Source organism: Manacus candei, unplaced genomic scaffold (assembly GCF_025592945.1).
Source record: "Manacus candei isolate 608988 ecotype Guabito, Panama unplaced genomic scaffold, ASM2559294v1 h1tg000005l, whole genome shotgun sequence".
Lineage (NCBI taxonomy): Eukaryota > Metazoa > Chordata > Aves > Passeriformes > Pipridae > Manacus > Manacus candei.
The window spans coordinates 25883116-25900570 of NW_026138053.1; the positions used below are offsets into that span (position 1 = coordinate 25883116).

A 17455-nucleotide genomic window follows, 5' to 3' on the forward strand; every position below is an offset into this window, starting at 1 on the left:
ACAAACAGGAATATTTTCCTGACAGATGACATAACCTGAGCTCCACCCAAACCTGGGTACTGGATTCACCACTGGAGTGAATCTTTTTAAAGCATCTTCACCTCAAAGGTCTTCCTGGCACAAGAAAGACAAAGTTTTAATGCACAAGATTTTAAGTATGTTATAAACAGTTTATTAATTCCATGTTACTTTTTAACAAATGTTGTGAAAACATTGCTGAAGAGCTTGTTTGCAATAAACAAGTCAGCTCAAAATAACAATATAAGCTGGTTCTACTATATTAATTATCAAAGCCAAATGCAGGCTGCATACATGAGTGTATCACCAGTTCTTCTTTCTGCAATGAAGCAAGAACCACCAGGCACACTGTGAACTATGAAATGTCTTCTGTAGCAGCAGTTCAATAACAAAACTGGGGAAAATGTACCATTTGCAAAGCCAAAGGAAATTATGACAATGCAACTAGAGAAACACACTGAGAGACACAATATTTGTTCTTGTCCTATGCGGGTAAAGGCAGTGTAAGAGAATTCTTACCTCTCAAATTCTAATCTGAAAGACAAAGGAAATATTATAAACCTTACATGGCTACAAGCTCCTCATTCAGATCAGATCCTTTAAAAGCATACCAGACACATTCCTGCAATTACTGCTGAGTTACAAGGCCTTTAATTTCTTGAAGAGTGTACTCCAAGCCTGCCTTTCCAACCAGCTTAAACCAACAGAGTGCAGACACAAACCTTCTTCCACACAGCTGAATAAATTAGCACCTCAAAACCCTGAATTTCAGCCTATCACTGTGGACTACTCCCACCTGCCACCAAGTGTTACTCTCTGAATGCCCTGTCTCCCACTGCAGTACAAAGCCACTTTAGTTTCAGTTTAGCAGTAGAACATGAACACAAACCGGTCAGGCATTCAGGAAAAGCTTTATACACCATATTTTATGATCAGTCTTCAAACAAAAGTAGATTTTAATGCCAGAGACAAATTAGAGTACCAAAAATCATGAACGAGTCATTTTTTCAAATTAAACAACTTCAACTCTGATGTGAACTTTACTCAATTGTATAACTGTGAGTCTCATGAAGACTATTGAGATTCACACCACCTTAAGTAGTAAGCTACTTAAAGAAAAACATTTTCTATATTTTCATTATAAGGCCACATGATCTAACACTGCAGTAAACACTTCTGAGGAAAAGCAGTAAAAAGAACAAAAACTTCTCTGAAATAATCATACATTAAGGTTATTTGAGGAAGGGGGAGAGAAGAACATCTGAAGGGGGTTTCTTATTCGTTAGAAACAAGAAGAGAGAGACACACACATGTTGCTGACTTTCCAGTCACCTCCAGTCATTGGATGGTTTCTGTCATTCCCCTTTTGTCATTTGCTTTAGTCCTGTTGGATGACTTACTCCTTTTCTACTCATTCCTGAGTTATGTACTTCAACTCCCCTTTTCCTACAAATGTTAAGAACTAACAACAGTGTCAACTATTACATACATACAAAATCTAAGAACAGACTCCTACTACTAAACTCAAACATGTCTCATCTTTTTAATCATCCTTTCTGATGAAAACCTTAAAGCTAAGAACGTAAGAAATTATTTCCAATGGCATCAATCAGAACATACAGACAGCTGTACAGTCAGGTCAGGTTTATTCCCTGAAGGCAGCAGCAGCCCATCCTGGTGCTGAAGGCTGGCTCAGAATCCTGAGGAAAGGGGTTTAGCCTTTGTTTTAGCAGTTTAAAGTTTCTGGGAGGGCAGCAACCAGCAGAGAGGAGCTGAGTAAGGGACAGGAAAGGCAGCAGTGCACGTCAGCTATCTCAGCCCCAAGCCCAGTGCCACAGTTTAAGCTGTTAGTGCAGTTTAGTTCCAAATGAAAAATACAGCCTCTGTTCTGCCAGCACTGCTCAGGCTGAAACCTCAGAGCAGATGGTACCTTCCCAAACAACCAGAGCCAGGAGTCAGAGCTGCTTCTCCAGCAACGCCTTCAGAAAGAGGACAACAAATTGTGCTGTGAAAGTTCTCTCCACAGTGGGAGACACTGGGAAGGAGGTGCTACTACTGCAAGGAATAATTGCTACAAAAGAAGGACCTTGAACAGTCCTGCTACTTCCTAGAGAGAAGAGAACTTTCCTCCATACTTTGGTGAACAACATCACCAAAAAAAATAAATCAGAAACCCAGCACTAAATACACAGGAGGAAATTCTTCTAAACTCAGTCAAGTAAACCCTATGATAAAAACATAAAAATTTTTAAAAGTAACAGTTTCAGAAAAGGTTTTCTGCCAGAAGGGTTTTTGAGATACAAAGAAACTAATCAGACATAGTTTTAAAAGAGGGGGGAGAGGGGGTGAATCTTGCTCCAAAAAAAATATCTTAAGCTGTAGGGATAATACAGTGACTGAAAAAAAGCAGGTACTTTTCTAGTGAGCTTTATTATGTAGTTTTGGTCAAGTCAGTCTGTCTGATGTACATCAGTTCCAAGTGTTTTGCTTATACAAAGTCCTGAATAAAAGCCATACTACTTGGAACACTTGGAATATAGGTGTTTTGGGACCAGTGACCAGAACTTGCTACACTCATGTACGGTACTAAGTTTTAAAAGGCTCAAATCCAGCAGCTTCCTCACTTCATTCCAGAAATGCTCCTGATTCCTTCCCTCCATAACCCTTCCATGTATTTCACATTGAATCCAGACTGGCAAAAACACATCCCATAGAGAATACAAGTAGGTAGGGATGGATGCCCAAGGCACTGCTGGCAACACATGCCCAGGAAAACGAATCAAAGGTCGAGTCACTGGCTTTCCAGAAGGAAAACGCTTTTCACACCTGCTCAGATTCAAAAACTCTCTCATCAAACTGGTCGCCAAAAGTAAATATCAATTCTTAGACAAATCAGTCTTCTGAAGCAGCTACCAGACACTTTTGTGTTTACTCCGAGTTTCTGTTCAATAAATATTCCAAAGTTACTGCTCAGGTTTACTGTTGGTTTGGGGTGGGAAGATATCAATCTTGTTTCAGCATTATAACCACCCAAAAAAAATATAAACTGTAGAGCTATGAAAAGACAACAAACAAGGAAGATAAATGTTTATCTGTTTTCAGTAAGCAACAAGAAACACGTTTGGAAAAGAAGCTTCTTGCCTGCTTGAAAGAAGGCAATCAAGAACAGGTTAATTCATACTTTCTTTTATCAAACAAAATCAGGTCCTGTATTACACAGGCTTTCAAAGTCATGCAGTTTGATTGCTAATCTCAAACCACAGAAAAAACACTGGGAAATAAGTTCTACCTATTTTCAGAACTCAGGTTCCTCAAGAGAATCTGTGGGACCTTTCTGAGGAGGAAGGTCCAATAGTTATGCAGAAATTCATCTTCTCATAAGAGAAGTCTGAAGGAGAAATACACGCCAAAGAGCATAGTTTATTCCCATTTTTGAGTTCCAGGATCCAGGGCATGACAGCAAAATGAGCACTGAACTAACGGATGCTGCAGTCCCAGACACCCAGTGACTCAGAGCTGGAGATCACTGCAGTGATGTGGTGACAACAGGACCTCAGGGCACAGGAAGCCAGACAGACACCCACAGCTCCACACATGCCAACTCCCAGAACTCAGGGCTCAGCCACAGCATCCTCCTTCAAATGTGTCAAACCTGGGCATTCCCCTGGCCCCACCCCAGCAGCTCATATCTTTAACAGTGACACCATCCCGGCAAAGCCAGGCGTGCTGCGAACACACACAGCTTTACCTTTGCCAGGCTTCTTCACTGACAGACTAAACACCCCCAGCAAATTCCATATTACACTGGACGTTGAGGCCCCAAAACCTTCTTCTCTAGTGGACACATATGCAGAAGAAAACCCTGGGTGTCATCAAATCAGTTTGTTTAAATCCCCCTGACAACAACAGCAATTTTATCTCTAATCTCAACTTCTCTTTGTGTAATCTTCATATAACCAACTGTCTCTATGCTCATGCTAACTAGTTTTATTACCCATAAGTTGTTTCCCCCAGTGTCTTAACTCTGGCAGTGTCAGACTATGCAAAGGAAAAAAAAAACAAACAACACTTTATTTGGCTTACCGATACTATTTCCCAGGATTAAAATCAACTTAATACCGAGCCATATCACTATATTTTAAAATACATACACATATATGTATATAAAAATCCTTATTTCCAGGAAAGCATTGTTAAGAACAAAAGTCTTTCCGAAATTAAAAAAAAAAAAAACAACCACACACAAAAAAACCCAACACACAAAAATAAAGCAAAAAAAACAACTAGAAAGTAACCATTAACTTATTTTGGCAACCCTGTCTCCTCTGAGAAAGCAAACCTCCACTATGTAGGCAACAGCAAATAATTAGTTCTCTCATGAATGGCAAACTGTTTGGAATTGTTGTACTGGGTGCCTGGATACAGAGTTTTTTCCAGACTCTTTTTACATGTCAATCTCATAGCCAAGGAATAACAATATAAGGAAAACAGAACCAAAAGAAAACTACACAAACAAGAAAATGTCTGTTTCTCCTCCCAAAACATACTGTACCTGCATCTCCTCAAATAAATGATAAGCAGCAGTTGTCAAACACATCTCAGGGTGAATAATGAGACATTTACTATAAAGGAGAAAACCAGCTTTCCTGACTTGAATCTCTGAGTTACACACAAGCCACTGAAGCACTTAAAAATTACACACTCATAGCTTGGAGTTGCTTGAAAGAAAAAATACTGCTTTTATTTATCTTAAACTTAGGATCACCAAGGTGAAGAACCCCTCCAGAGCAATGGTGGGCGTGTGCTTGGTACTGAACTGGAGCACACAACTCTACTTATTCCCTTCTAAAGAGTACAACTTTGAAATAAATGTAAATAAGAAGGCTTCTGCTACTCTAGAGATCTTACTTCATGTGTATCCTATTAATAAAAAATTACACTTTATACATCAAGTTCTAGCAAACAGGTTTACTCATTTAAGCAGTAGGTCATTCTGTCTCAAGGAAAAAGCAAACAATGCAAATAAAGCAACTCTAATACACCTTCACAGTTTCCCTGACATCAACTAAACAACAACACTTGAGCTTGGAATTAGTTTTTGTCTTTGGAAAATATCACGTAGCAACTAGGAGTACCAATTTTTCATGGCTGGAGTTGGACAAACTTGAGTTGCTTATTTTTCTTCCACTGCTGCATGATGCTTGCAGGTAGCATTCAAACCAAAACCCATCACCAGCCAAGTCACTGAACTGCACAGCCACTCGCTCAAAAACATAATGACCTATTTCCAGAGGAAAAAAGCAGAAGCATAACACAATCCTTGCTTTAAGGAGATTATTTAATGGTTTATTCCCTCACTGTAAAAATAACAGTGTTGGTCTAACGCGGTCAATGCAACAACTTCTCTCCGTTAAATATATTAACTATTTCAAAGAGGTGTTTTCTCCACTAGCTATCATTTCCAGAAATAATTCCATGATGTAAGGCACAGGAGACCATATGGAGCAGCAGTGTGACACAAGGCAGCAGTGATCCTGGGTGCCAGTCCCTGTCCTTGCCACACAAGTGCCTCCCGCAGTGTCACTTCCGAGGCCAGCGAAGCGCACTAGAAATCCTGATCCACTGCCCAGCACCGATCACCTTTGGAGTCAGGAAAATCCTTGTTCCTCAAAGTCAGGACTGGAAATTATGACAATTGTTACCTTGAGGTTTGCAGATTTAACTTGAGATCACAATGTTTTGTTCCTAAGCTCAGAAGGTACCTTTGTAACACCAACCACAGACGGTGTTCCCCAAAAGCTGCTCCCCTGCATTGACTGTAGGATGCACCAGACAACAGTTCATGCTCCTTTCTCATTTCCTTTAGATATTTTTCTTAATCTTAAGTCTTTCATTCTAATAGTTGTCAAAGGCAATCATGAGTTGTAAATGAGTAACAACACCAGACTCTGGTTTTTCACAATTCAGTCAGATTTTCCAAAATTGCAAGGACTGTGAGTTTTGATTTGACAACCATCTAGACTTCTACTGCTGTTTTATCAAAACTGTCATTTCAACAGTGTCCCCAACACTTTATAAGCAAGAAAAATATTTCTTTTTTAATATGAAACAAAGCCATACTGTCACTTGAACTTAAATATTTAGATATAATAAGAAAAGATAGAGTGAGAAATCACAGTTAAAGACCAAACAAGGTTCTGTCTGAACATTCAGATCACCATTAAAAGGCTTCCAAATTATCTAAAATCTTCTAGAAACTGGTATGAGCTGTGCATGTGAAAGCTTCTGGAAGACACACATTGAGGAATAATGTGGACCTTCCTTAAAAGGTTTTTAAGGATCCTTAAAATCTCTTTTCCTTAAAAGAGATTTATTATTTTTAAAAGACAGTGTGTTGAGATGATTCCTCCGTGTGATCAACTTCACTAATCAAATTATTCCAAATTCATTCTGTAATTCAAGGAAGAACTACGGCTTGGAAAGGTGGTATGAAAGAAATCAACTGACCCCTACAGAAAAACTTGCTCATTCAATTAATAAGCAATTAAGAATATTTTATAATTCTAACCTAAAAAAAGTATTTGACCTAAAGGAAGTATCCCTCAAAGCTGCATGAGCAAGTATCTGAAAAAGTTACACAAAGAAAGATGTTTGCATTGCATTACCTGCAGTTACCATCCAATTCACACCCAAGGATGTGTATAATCTCACACTTGATTTTTTAGGAAATGCTATGCATAGTGTTACCTTCCAAAAATATTTCACATCAGACCCTGAAAAGCTCAAGTACCTCTTAAGCTCAGTATTTCCTCCCCAGACTGCCTGAGAAGGTGAACAGGAAAGAGAACGTGTGCGGCCTTTTTTTCCAAGACACAATTTCTTTTCCTTTCACCCCAGACATCCAAAATGATCAGAATTTATTTCTTCTCCTAAAGGATTAAAGAAAAAAATGGCTTTAAAAAAAACCAACAAACGCATGTAATCAAAAGATGGGTCTGATCTTTTGATCACTCTGTTTTACATCCTTGTTTCAAAAACTCCTTGAAGTTGCTACAAGCACATTTTAAGGTATTACAGAAAAGATCCGTAAAAAGCCACTTTCAATTAATGATTACAAGATAGGGTTACAAAAAATAAATTAATCTGGGGCTGCCAAAAAAGTTTTTTTGTTTTGTTTTTGCAGTTTTTCTCTAGTAATCAAATTTGGTATGTAGAATTGCTTTAAAGGACAAACTCTATGCTAAAAGCATCTCAACATAAAAACTTTTTAGATCCTTCTTAGGATGGGCTCAAAGAAAAAGCAGCTCAATTTTTTAATATTTTTTTAATAAATAAACTTAGCCTCTGGGCCAGATTACCATTATGTAGATCTTATGTACCTCATTTATTAAATTGAGTGAGTCTCGTGGATTATTTTTGGTGTAAGCCTCAGGTTAATCTAGAGCAGCCTATAAAAAAATCACAGAATAAGCTCTTGCTGCAGAAATACATCTCACATAATACAACACGGTTGCTTATATAATAACTGCAGAAATCTTGCAAAAAATACAGCAGAACTCCCATTCATTTCCTTGATGCAATTTTCTTGTCTCAGATTAGCCAGGAATCATGAACAAGCATCTGTCTGCTGAGACAGACTATCTAGAGTAGCTTGAATTTTAAGTGTTATTTCTAGTTTGATAAATTCACCTGATTGCATAAAATAAGAAAACCTGAGAAGCCCAAAATCTGTGATTGCTATGCCTTTTTCTTTTTTTTTTTATTAATCACAGTCTCTCAAAGTGTCAGAGAGCTTCCCAAATACAGCCACACTGTACTACCAGTTTCAACTAAACGATGTGTGGTTTTCATTAAATGCAGATGCGAAAACTTACTGTCAATGTTTACATTCTGAATACTTCCCCAAAACATTTTTACTTCTGGAAACAAAGAGAGGAAGTTACAGGCAGCTAATCTAAAACAAAAAATTCACAGAAATGCAAAGCAATAGGAAAGGTCATGCTCTGAGAAGTGGTTATATAAGCCTTTCCTCACCACAGCCGTGTTTTTATCAGTGTTAAGTCATGAAGTCCTTAAACACAGCACAAGCTACCAGAAATGTCAAATACAGCTGAGAGACTGCAACTCCCAAAGGCAGAATGTCCCCATCAGCCTCAGGGCCAAAGTGGGCAATGCTGCCCCCCCAGGAACAAACTCATGGAATAAGCAAAGCCTTTTCAATACAGGAATCCAAACCCAGCAGCAGCATCCCACCTCTCATCCAGGTGAGAGCCTGTGCAAAATCACCAGGAGGCTGTTCAGAAGCCCCAGGTAAACCCAGGATAGGAACTGCACATCTGGAATGGGATCATGGCACCTCACAGGGATTTTCTGGGAACTGCACAGAACAACACAAGCACTTCTTCCATACTCCCCAGTGAGACCCCAGAAAAAAGCACTTACTGCCAGAAAAAAGCAGGATCACAGAGGCCAGGGAGAGAAACTGGGAGGGAGGGCTGGAACAAGGATCACTTGATTTCTGTGGCTACTGTCAAAAGCTCAATACTAAACCACACTCCAGTCTGACTTTCTGATGTCTCAAAATGATGAAAGAAAAGGAGAATCAGAAAGGGGAAGCTAGAAAGGGTCAAAGGCAAATTAACACTACGATTATGGAGAACTTCCAAGTTCACGTTACTGTTTTGGAACTTGCCAAAGTATTTTCTTGGACATCTGGATCAACTCTTTCCGTGCTTCCCTCACAGTTTTTATACATCCCTACAGCAATAAACAGTAATAATTAACATTCAAAACAATGTAAATATCAGTCACTGACTTTCATTCCTTACTCCTGTTTCCTCAAAATCACTTAACTGTTATCTCCAAGAAGAATTCTAGCTAGTAGCTCTTTATTTCTTATAAATTTATAGTGCCAATACTAATTCTTAATAATTAGGATCAAGTATAACAGGGTTAAAAATACCTTTTTATGATACAAGTGTGAGCAAACACAAACTCTGCCTCCATGAACAGAAGGGATCAGCATCTCCAAGGCCCAGTCTTCACTACATTCGAGTTTTACTCCCCAAAAAAATGGAGGCACACACAAACCTTCTCTTTCAACTCCACTGCTGTTTTGCAAACAAACAGTTCAATTGAAGAGAAAATGTTGGTACTTACAAGCCACAGATATTCAGTAGTATCTGGAAGATGCAGGAGGTGAAGAAGTCCCTAAAAAAAGCTGCAACTCTTCCCACCTTTCTCTGCACAACAATGAACAGAACCCAGACCAAACCCAGCACTGGGCACGGCTGCTTCTGCAGCGCTGCCACCACCAGTTACTTGAGACTTCTCTTCAAAATAACAGGAAATAATGAAAGTATACTCCAGTGGAACAAAATTAAACAAAGGGTTCACAGAATGGGATTAAAAAAAAAATCCATTTTCTGCCACATGCATTTCAGATGGCTCAGTCTAAATCATACAGTCTTGGTTTTTCAGTAACATCTAATTTAAAAAAAACAAGTTCCTATGGAAAAAAAATATCAGTTTGCAGCATACGAACTCTTAATAAAGGGAAACACATCAATATCTTATTTAAATACAAAGGAAAACTCTCTGGTTTTAGCCAGCCATTGAATTTGTCCACCTATGTCTAAATTAAAATTCTGTACCTTGTATTTTGTATCTAAACACACACAGACAATGCATTAGATTAAGAATATTTGCATTTTATTTTCACACTGAGTTGACTGCAAAGGCCTGAAAAGGCAGAGCACAGCCTTCATCATAAGTAAAAGAACAAAGAGTTAGAAAAAAGAGAGAAAAATAACACATTTTTTTATTGTAACGTATTTGTTAAAATACAAATATGTATACACAATACACAAATATGTGTATTGGAACAGATCTGTGGATCTCAGCAAAATCATTTTGTCTAATTTCAGAAAAAAACCACGACAATATTTTGCATACACAGTAGAAGCATGCATTAAAACCATCTTTATTATGCTGAAACAGCAGATAACAAGACTCTAGATCTCTGCAAAATGCAGTAATCAAGTCAAAATATCTAAATTGAACTACTTTGAACTGTTTTCCACTGGAGGAACTTCAGAAAGTGCAGATGGCTACAGAATTTATAACCAAAACATCCAAAACCACCTGAAGATAGGACATTCTTACCCCACTGTGAGGCCCTAACACCACGGGTGAACCCAAAACCAGGGTGTTCAATGTAACTACTTTTAAAATAAACCCTGTGGGGAGCAGGGAAGGGGATGCATTTCTGGCTGAGACAGAAACCAATTTCCCTAAAGAGTGGTAAAGATTATCAAAATTAACTAAACAATTAGTTCACGCTGAAAGTCAATCCTTCAGATGAGATTCTCGGACAGAGCCTCAACTCTCACTCTTTTTCCTTCCAAAAGGAAAGATAAAGTCATATTCATGGACAGCTGCAACACAACAGCATTTGCAATTTGCTTTCTACCAAAAAAAATATGGTGGTGTGACTTAAGGTACAGACAACAGATATGACCTAATGAGAAAGGTCGGCTACACCTGAACTGAAAGCACAGCTGCTTAACTGTCCTCAGCATCCTGAAAGCCCGGAGGTTTAAGAGTCACTTATAACTGAGAAGTGCCAAGAGTATTCCCTAACTACTAAGGAATTGCCCTCTGGAAACTTATACCAGCATACCTTGTAATACAAAACTTGCCATATAGAGGTTTTGATGATGAAAGAACGAATAAATAAATAAATAAATAAATATACACACACACACAACGTAAGAGATATTCCAAGAGCTGTATTTATCTGCCTGCAAGAGAAGATCAGGGATTGATCATGAATGGTTACCCAAAACTGCTTCCTTTCATTAAAGGAATTACTACTCCACAAGTTTGACAGCAAGTGCTGAGAAAGGACTTTGTTGTCAGTCACATTCACACTGGTTCCACTCCTCACCCGTGTCACTGATCTATATGATGCAAACTATTTCACTTATAAGCCCAAGAGTAACCGCACTCGGCCATTTAGCAAATGGCCTTCAAGATCCACTCTTAAATTCAGTCACTCACTGAAATCCTGTTCTGACAATTTACTGCTTCTTAAAAACACCTTTCACTTTTTTCTGCCCTTTGACCTTTTGTTTCCTAGCTAGAAATCATCTGGGAGATACTACGAATTTGAGCAATTAAGCCAGGAAGTTGTCCCCCATCATTAGTAATGAGGTTCACTGTTTAAGAGTCTGCCATTAGCCCCATGGAAAATGAAAGTTCATATTTGAAAGGTAAATGTGCAGACTGATTTTACCATTAATTACTGTAGTTATGGAGCACTGTTTTGCATAAAAATATAACTCCACTTGAATATCTTTCTGCTATATTAGAAACCAACTCAGAACTCCCAGCCATGCTAAAAAGCTTATATTTAGTCCAGATACCAAAGCCCTGTTTGGAAAGGACAGCCACACCAGTGACTGTAATCAAAGCTTTACCTTGGTACCACTGTCACCAGAACACCACAAATCCCAATACAAACACTAGTTAGGGAACTGCAGGCAGCATCAAGCACATGCTGACAGTTTATACCAATCAAGAACTTTGTTCCAGATTCTTTACACAGATTGTAACTCAAGAACTCATTCCCTTATTTTTCTTCAATAAAAAAATGCTTCAATTTCCAAAATTTTGGTTTATTCCAATGATTTCTAAATTGGATTTATGCAACAACCAAAAAAATTTAATTAATCCCAACTGAAAGCACTTAGGTACAGACTGCATTAAGTATTTATCCACCCATCTTGCTGCTAAATATCAACACTTCCTTTTCAACTACAATGCACAAAAAGGGAAGGGCACACACTGAAGCTCCAAGTTTCTACTTGGAGTTAATTATTTTAGTGATGAAAAAAAAAGGAAAAGACTTGTGGTTTGTTTTTCTCATTGTTTTGTCTCCTTGGCACCAAAGTACAACTTGCACTTGACATCTCAGGCAGGACTCACCCCTTATCACAAGAGCCTGATAATGCTTGCTCTTGCTAGGGGGAAGTGACATCTTTGATTTCCTGCTGAGTTAGAATCACTTATTAACCACAACTTCAACCAATTTTGAAGTTTTACACATTTACAGATATGAAACTTTTGGTCTCTGTTTCAGAAGCACCCAGGAGGCAGGTGCAGGAGAGGCTGCCCAAGAGGAACCCAGAGGCACGGGCTGTGTATGCAAGGATGGCATTAGGAAAAATCAACATCCATCTGGAGCTAAAACTGACACAACAGTGTAGTGGCAGCAGAAAGCCTAACGAAGAACCTCTCTCTGTTCAGTGGGACAGGGGATCTGGTGACAAAGCACATGGAAAAGGCTGACATACTCAGACCTTTTTTACCCCAGTTTTCATTGTAAGGTCCACTCACAAGCCCCCCAGGACCCTGAGCCCAGCAGCAGATTTTGCTGGAGTAAAGAATTACCTCCAAGGGAGGAAGATGAGGCTTGGAAGTACTTCAGGAAATTCTACAGAAGCAGATGGGATGTACCTAAGAATCCTGAGGGAGCTGGTCAACGTCACTGAGATACCACACTACCACTCTTTTAAAGGCCATGAGACTGGGAGAGGTTTCTTCTGACCAGAAAAAAGGCAAACATCACACTCAACTTCAAGAAGAGCAAAGAGGAGGATCCAGGCAACTACATATCAGCCAGCCTAACCTAAGTCCATGAGAGGATTATGGAGCAAATTCTCCTGGAAGCTATCCCTATCCAAGAAGGTGATGGGGAATAGCTGGCACAGATTTGCCAAGGGTAAACGATGCCTGATGATCACAAGAGCTTACTGCAAGGAGACAACTGGCTTAGCAGATGATGGCAGAGCACTGGATACAGGAGGCCACTAACAACAGTATCCCACAGTATTCCGACAGCCAAACTGGTGAGACAGGCACTGGGTAAGTGAGCAATAAGGTGTTCGGGAATTTGACTGGACTGCTGGGCTGAAGGAACAAGCATCAGCAGTGCCAGGTCCAGTACAAGCAGTTACAGTCACATCCCCTGAGCATCCCCACTGAAACCATCAGGACCATCCCAGGTCTCCATTAATCACCTGGACGATGGGACAGGGTGCATTCTCAGCAAGTTTCCAGTGACACCAAACCAGGGGAGTGGTCAGGGCTCCTATTCAGAGGGACTGGGACAGGCTGGAGAAAGGTACTGGCAAGACCTCGTGAAGTTCAACAAAGGCAAGTGCCGGGTCAGCAACAGAACAACCCCCTGTGACAAGACAGGCTGGACACTACCCAGATAAAACACGACTTCTGCAGAAAAGAACCTGGAGATCCCAGCAGGCAAAACTTTGAAAACAAGTCAGCAGCAAAGGCAGCTGAGCACAGCCTGGGCTGTTTGCAGGAGTGCAGGCAAGGCTCAGCCTGTGAGGCTGTGTTTGCAGTGCTGTGCCCAGTTTGTCCCTGGTACAGCACTGACACGGACACTCTGCAGCACGTCCAGTTGGCCGAGCTGGGCAGGTGGTAAGAGCACATGGTGTACAGGGAGGGGCTGTGGGGCTGAGTTTGCTCAGTCTGAGCAAGAAAAGAGCTCTGAAGAATCCTTTTTGCTATCAGCTCTCTCATGGAAGAGCACAGAAGAGAGACCGGGACTCTTAGGATGGTACACCATGACACAACAAGAGACAACAGACACAAGCCAGAAAGTAAATTCCAACTAGTTTAAAGGAGGGAGGAAAAATCACTGTAACTGCAGTCAAATGTAAAAACAGATTGCCTGGAAAGGCGTTAAAGGCTGGACCAACCTTATCTACATTACTCTTGCTTTAGTAGGGATCTGGATGACTTCCAGAAGCCCCTTTCAACAGAAATTATTCTATTTCAAGAATTTATTATTTCATCTGCCTGTGATTCTATTTCACAAACTTTCCTTCAGCATTTTTGCATCAGGTTTATTACTTTTATTCACATATTTTAAAACTTCAGTTCTCCTGGACATACAGTAAGCCTACATCCAAGTTTGGTACACGGAAATGTAAATACCTCTTATCTACTTGCCCTCAGAACTTTTTCCCTTTGTACTGCTGTGCTTCCCCAACAACCAGGGAACATGTTTTCACAATCAGGACAATTCTGCACTTCTAAGCTTACTTGATCTAAAAAACTCACACTTTTTCCAATATCCTGACTCAGGATACAGGGCTGTTTAGAGCAGGAAATCAGAGGACTGTGCCCCATCTCACTTTGTGGCAAAAACTGTTTTCCTCTGTCCAAAGACTTTTGTCCCTGCTACTATTTCCAAAGAGTAAGAAAAATTCCACCAAGCACACAATATAATAGAGGTTTTCCACAAGGGCCTCACTCATCTTTCAGAGTGATCTATTTAACTAACCGGGTTTTGGAACCCAACTGATGTATTTATCTCCTGCTTACAAACAGTCACACCTAACAAACTACTTTTTCAGCTTCACAAAGTCCCCTCTGGGAATACTTCTGACATCAAAATTAAATAAACACCTTAAAAGCCACAGAGGTGTTTTTTAATATTCTATGCATTGGTTTTGTTTCTTTTTAAAGTTAGGAATACAAGAACAAGGTGAAAAAAGTAGTTTTCAAGCTCTTTACAATAATGGCTCCTTTAACAGCTGTACCAGAATAAAAGGGTAAGACTGAGGCTGGAACAAACTGCTGAAGGTATGAATCTCAAAAAACACATCTTATCAAAACATGCTTCAAAACAACTTGACCTCCACTAAAAGGACACCTTCAGAGCTTCATGAAGCTCTGTGTTAGTACTCGAAAGGTGCATTTTAATTGTCACTTAATAGATCAAGATTAAAATTCATGGGAAGAGGCTGAGAGCTATTACTGGAACGATTAGTGCAGCTGGTGGTCCAAAGAGAAAACAATCCTGTAGTGGTGCATTTGCACACATTTTTGCATCCTACTGGTTAAAAGTGTTGCCTTTTTTTTCTTTTAATAATACCAAGATCAAAAGTGCCAATAAAATATATCAGTCCACAGGGGACACAAAATGGGTATAATCCAATGACAAATTCATCTAGACTGGAAATCAGAATGTGTGTAATTACTACGGTCAGTCACGTCTGAAATAGCCTTCCAATTATAGCAGAGGTAATAGCAATATACAACTCATTACTTTTAAATTAGAGCTCAATAAATTTACAAAAACCCCTCAAAATGCCCAGATCACTCCTTGAAATTAATGACTCACAAAAAAGTTTAGAGACAAGAAAGGATAGGCAAAGGAGAGCAAAGAAAACCACAGCAACTTCTGTGGACTCTTGGGAGAAAAACAGAGATACAGCGGTAGCTCTTAAGTCCATTTAAATTTGATGAGAGTAAGTAAAAAATGACACTAAGGCTTCATAATCAAAGTCAGTACTGGCAGAAAAAAAAAAGAGCTCCTACCACCCTTATCATTGCTACCTTCACCACAAGCAGCTTAAAGTCAATCAAAAACACAAGGTGGCTTATTTTAGCAGTAGTGTCTTCTGCTGTTAACTTACTGACCATAAAATGAGGACCCAGCTGGGGCAGGAAGTTGTTCTAACCAAAGAATACCTCAGCGAGGAAAAGAAAAAAAGAAATAAAAGTACTACTTTTTGACCAGATTAGTTCTCTTAACTCACCTCCTGGAAGTCCCTTTGATGACAGAAGAGAATGGGCAGCCACAACTCAGACTGTCTTCAAATGTTAGGGAGTACACCAGGAACACAGAAAGCCACGTACTAACATTAAATCTTAATAAGTGAATCACTTTTTAAAGGACCGAAAGCTGTTTTTAACCAAGCAATACATTTCACTGTAACCATCTTAAGGCAAACACTGCAGAACACCCCCAATAACTCTCAAATTTAGCTTCAATTCTTAGAACACTGAGTCAATTTGTGCTTGCTGTAACTGTATTTACAGTCTTTTCAAGTTTAAACTGCAAACTAACCTCTTAATCATATCACACCATCTAACCCACAAACACAGTTGGCTACAATCCTACTTAAAACCTAGGCACAGGCATAACTTGCAGAACTAACCTTAAACCCCTAGTAAACCATCATAAGATGAGCTGAGTCAGTCCCAGGACACTTGGGATTTTGGTCCATATCAGAGAGATTTAGTTAAATAAAGCCACGGTGCCTTTCCTGAAATTAAAGAGATGAGCAAATGTCGCCTGTAAAGTCACAAAGGTCTCTCTCTGGAAACGGAAAGCACAGCTGGCCTACCCAAAGTTCTAGCAGAAAATCAACATGATTGTGAGACTAGAGCTCGATAGTGATAGAAAAAAGCAACGCTTACCTAAGCAAACTATTTCTTACTTGTTGCTGGATTTTTTCTCAGTCTTGAAGAGCTGACACTTAAAATCTTTTTTTTTCCCCCACTCCTAAGCAAAAGGATGGATGCACACATGCAGGCAGCTGTGAAATGTGGCAGGCTATGACTTATTTACAACACTATCAAAACCAGGCAGCTTCAACAGCACAGCTCTGGAAGTGACGGCAGAAACAAAGTACATAGGAACTCACACAAGAGGAAATTCTCCGAAATTCACCATTCAGGTGGTTTCAGCAGGTTTTCAAGTATTTTTATCTCAAGACAAAGACTTTTGTACCGGCTCACGGTTAGAGAGAGCCGAACTGTGGAAGGGGGCTGGAAGAAAAAATATAGACAGGGAAAAAAAAATTAAAAAAAAAAAATAAAATAAATAAAATAAAATTTTAAAAAAAAAAAAAACACACACAAGACGTGGCAGACGGCACAGATTTAGGACAGCAGTTTGCTAGTTTGGGCTCTTGGGAAGTGACTTCACTTTTCCCGAGGAGGAGGAGGTAGACAGATGAGCACTTCCACGGCGCTCTCCCTTCCCTCACCACGAAAACAACTTTATTTTTCGAACCCCGCACTCCGCTCCGGCTCCGCTGCTCCCGGAGCGGAGCCGCTCCAGGGCACTCCCCACACACACATCCAAAACACACAAACAGGGCACACCGCGAGGCAGCGGTACCATCGCCCGCGCCCCCGCCTCCCCCCGCCGTCCTGAGGGCCCGGAACCACCACAGGTCAGCGGCCGCTGTCACCCGTCACATGGGGCGGGCCGGAGGATCCCTCTCCCCCCGCGCCGGGGCTCCTGAGGGAGAGGCGACCTCCCCGCCTCGGCCCCTCACGTACCACCCCCCGCCCCGTTCCCCTCGCCCCGGCGGGGCAGGCCTGAGGCGGCGTTCCCGTGTCTCACCGGAGCAGCCGAGCCGCGCTCCCCGCGCCGCCGCCGCCTCCAGCCCGGCGGGCCCGCGCAGCCGCCTCAGGGCCGGGACAGCGCCGGCCACACTCCGACGGCGGGCAGGGGCGGGCGGGTGCGCGCGCACGGCCAGGGGCGGGAGCGAGGGAGGGGCGGCCGCTCCCTCAGCCGGGGGTGCCGCGGAGCGGGGGCAGCGCCTGCCGG

At 40.8% G+C, this 17455-nt stretch overlaps 1 protein-coding gene across 5 annotated transcripts in view; it reads right to left on the reverse strand.

Moving 5' to 3' along the window:
- RABGAP1L (RAB GTPase activating protein 1 like) overlaps positions 1–17374 on the reverse strand; it is a 229467-nt gene extending 212093 nt beyond the window's left edge. Inside the window, exons 1-2 of one of the 5 annotated variants that reach the window (XM_051793894.1) lie at positions 17249–17289; positions 16542–16665 (exon numbers count right to left, since the gene is read on the reverse strand). The gene's annotated coding sequence lies outside the window, so the exon portion shown is untranslated. The other 4 variants (XM_051793884.1, XM_051793904.1, XM_051793914.1 and 1 more) reach the window with 4 other exon arrangements.
- Positions 17375–17455: the final 81 nt, after the last annotated feature.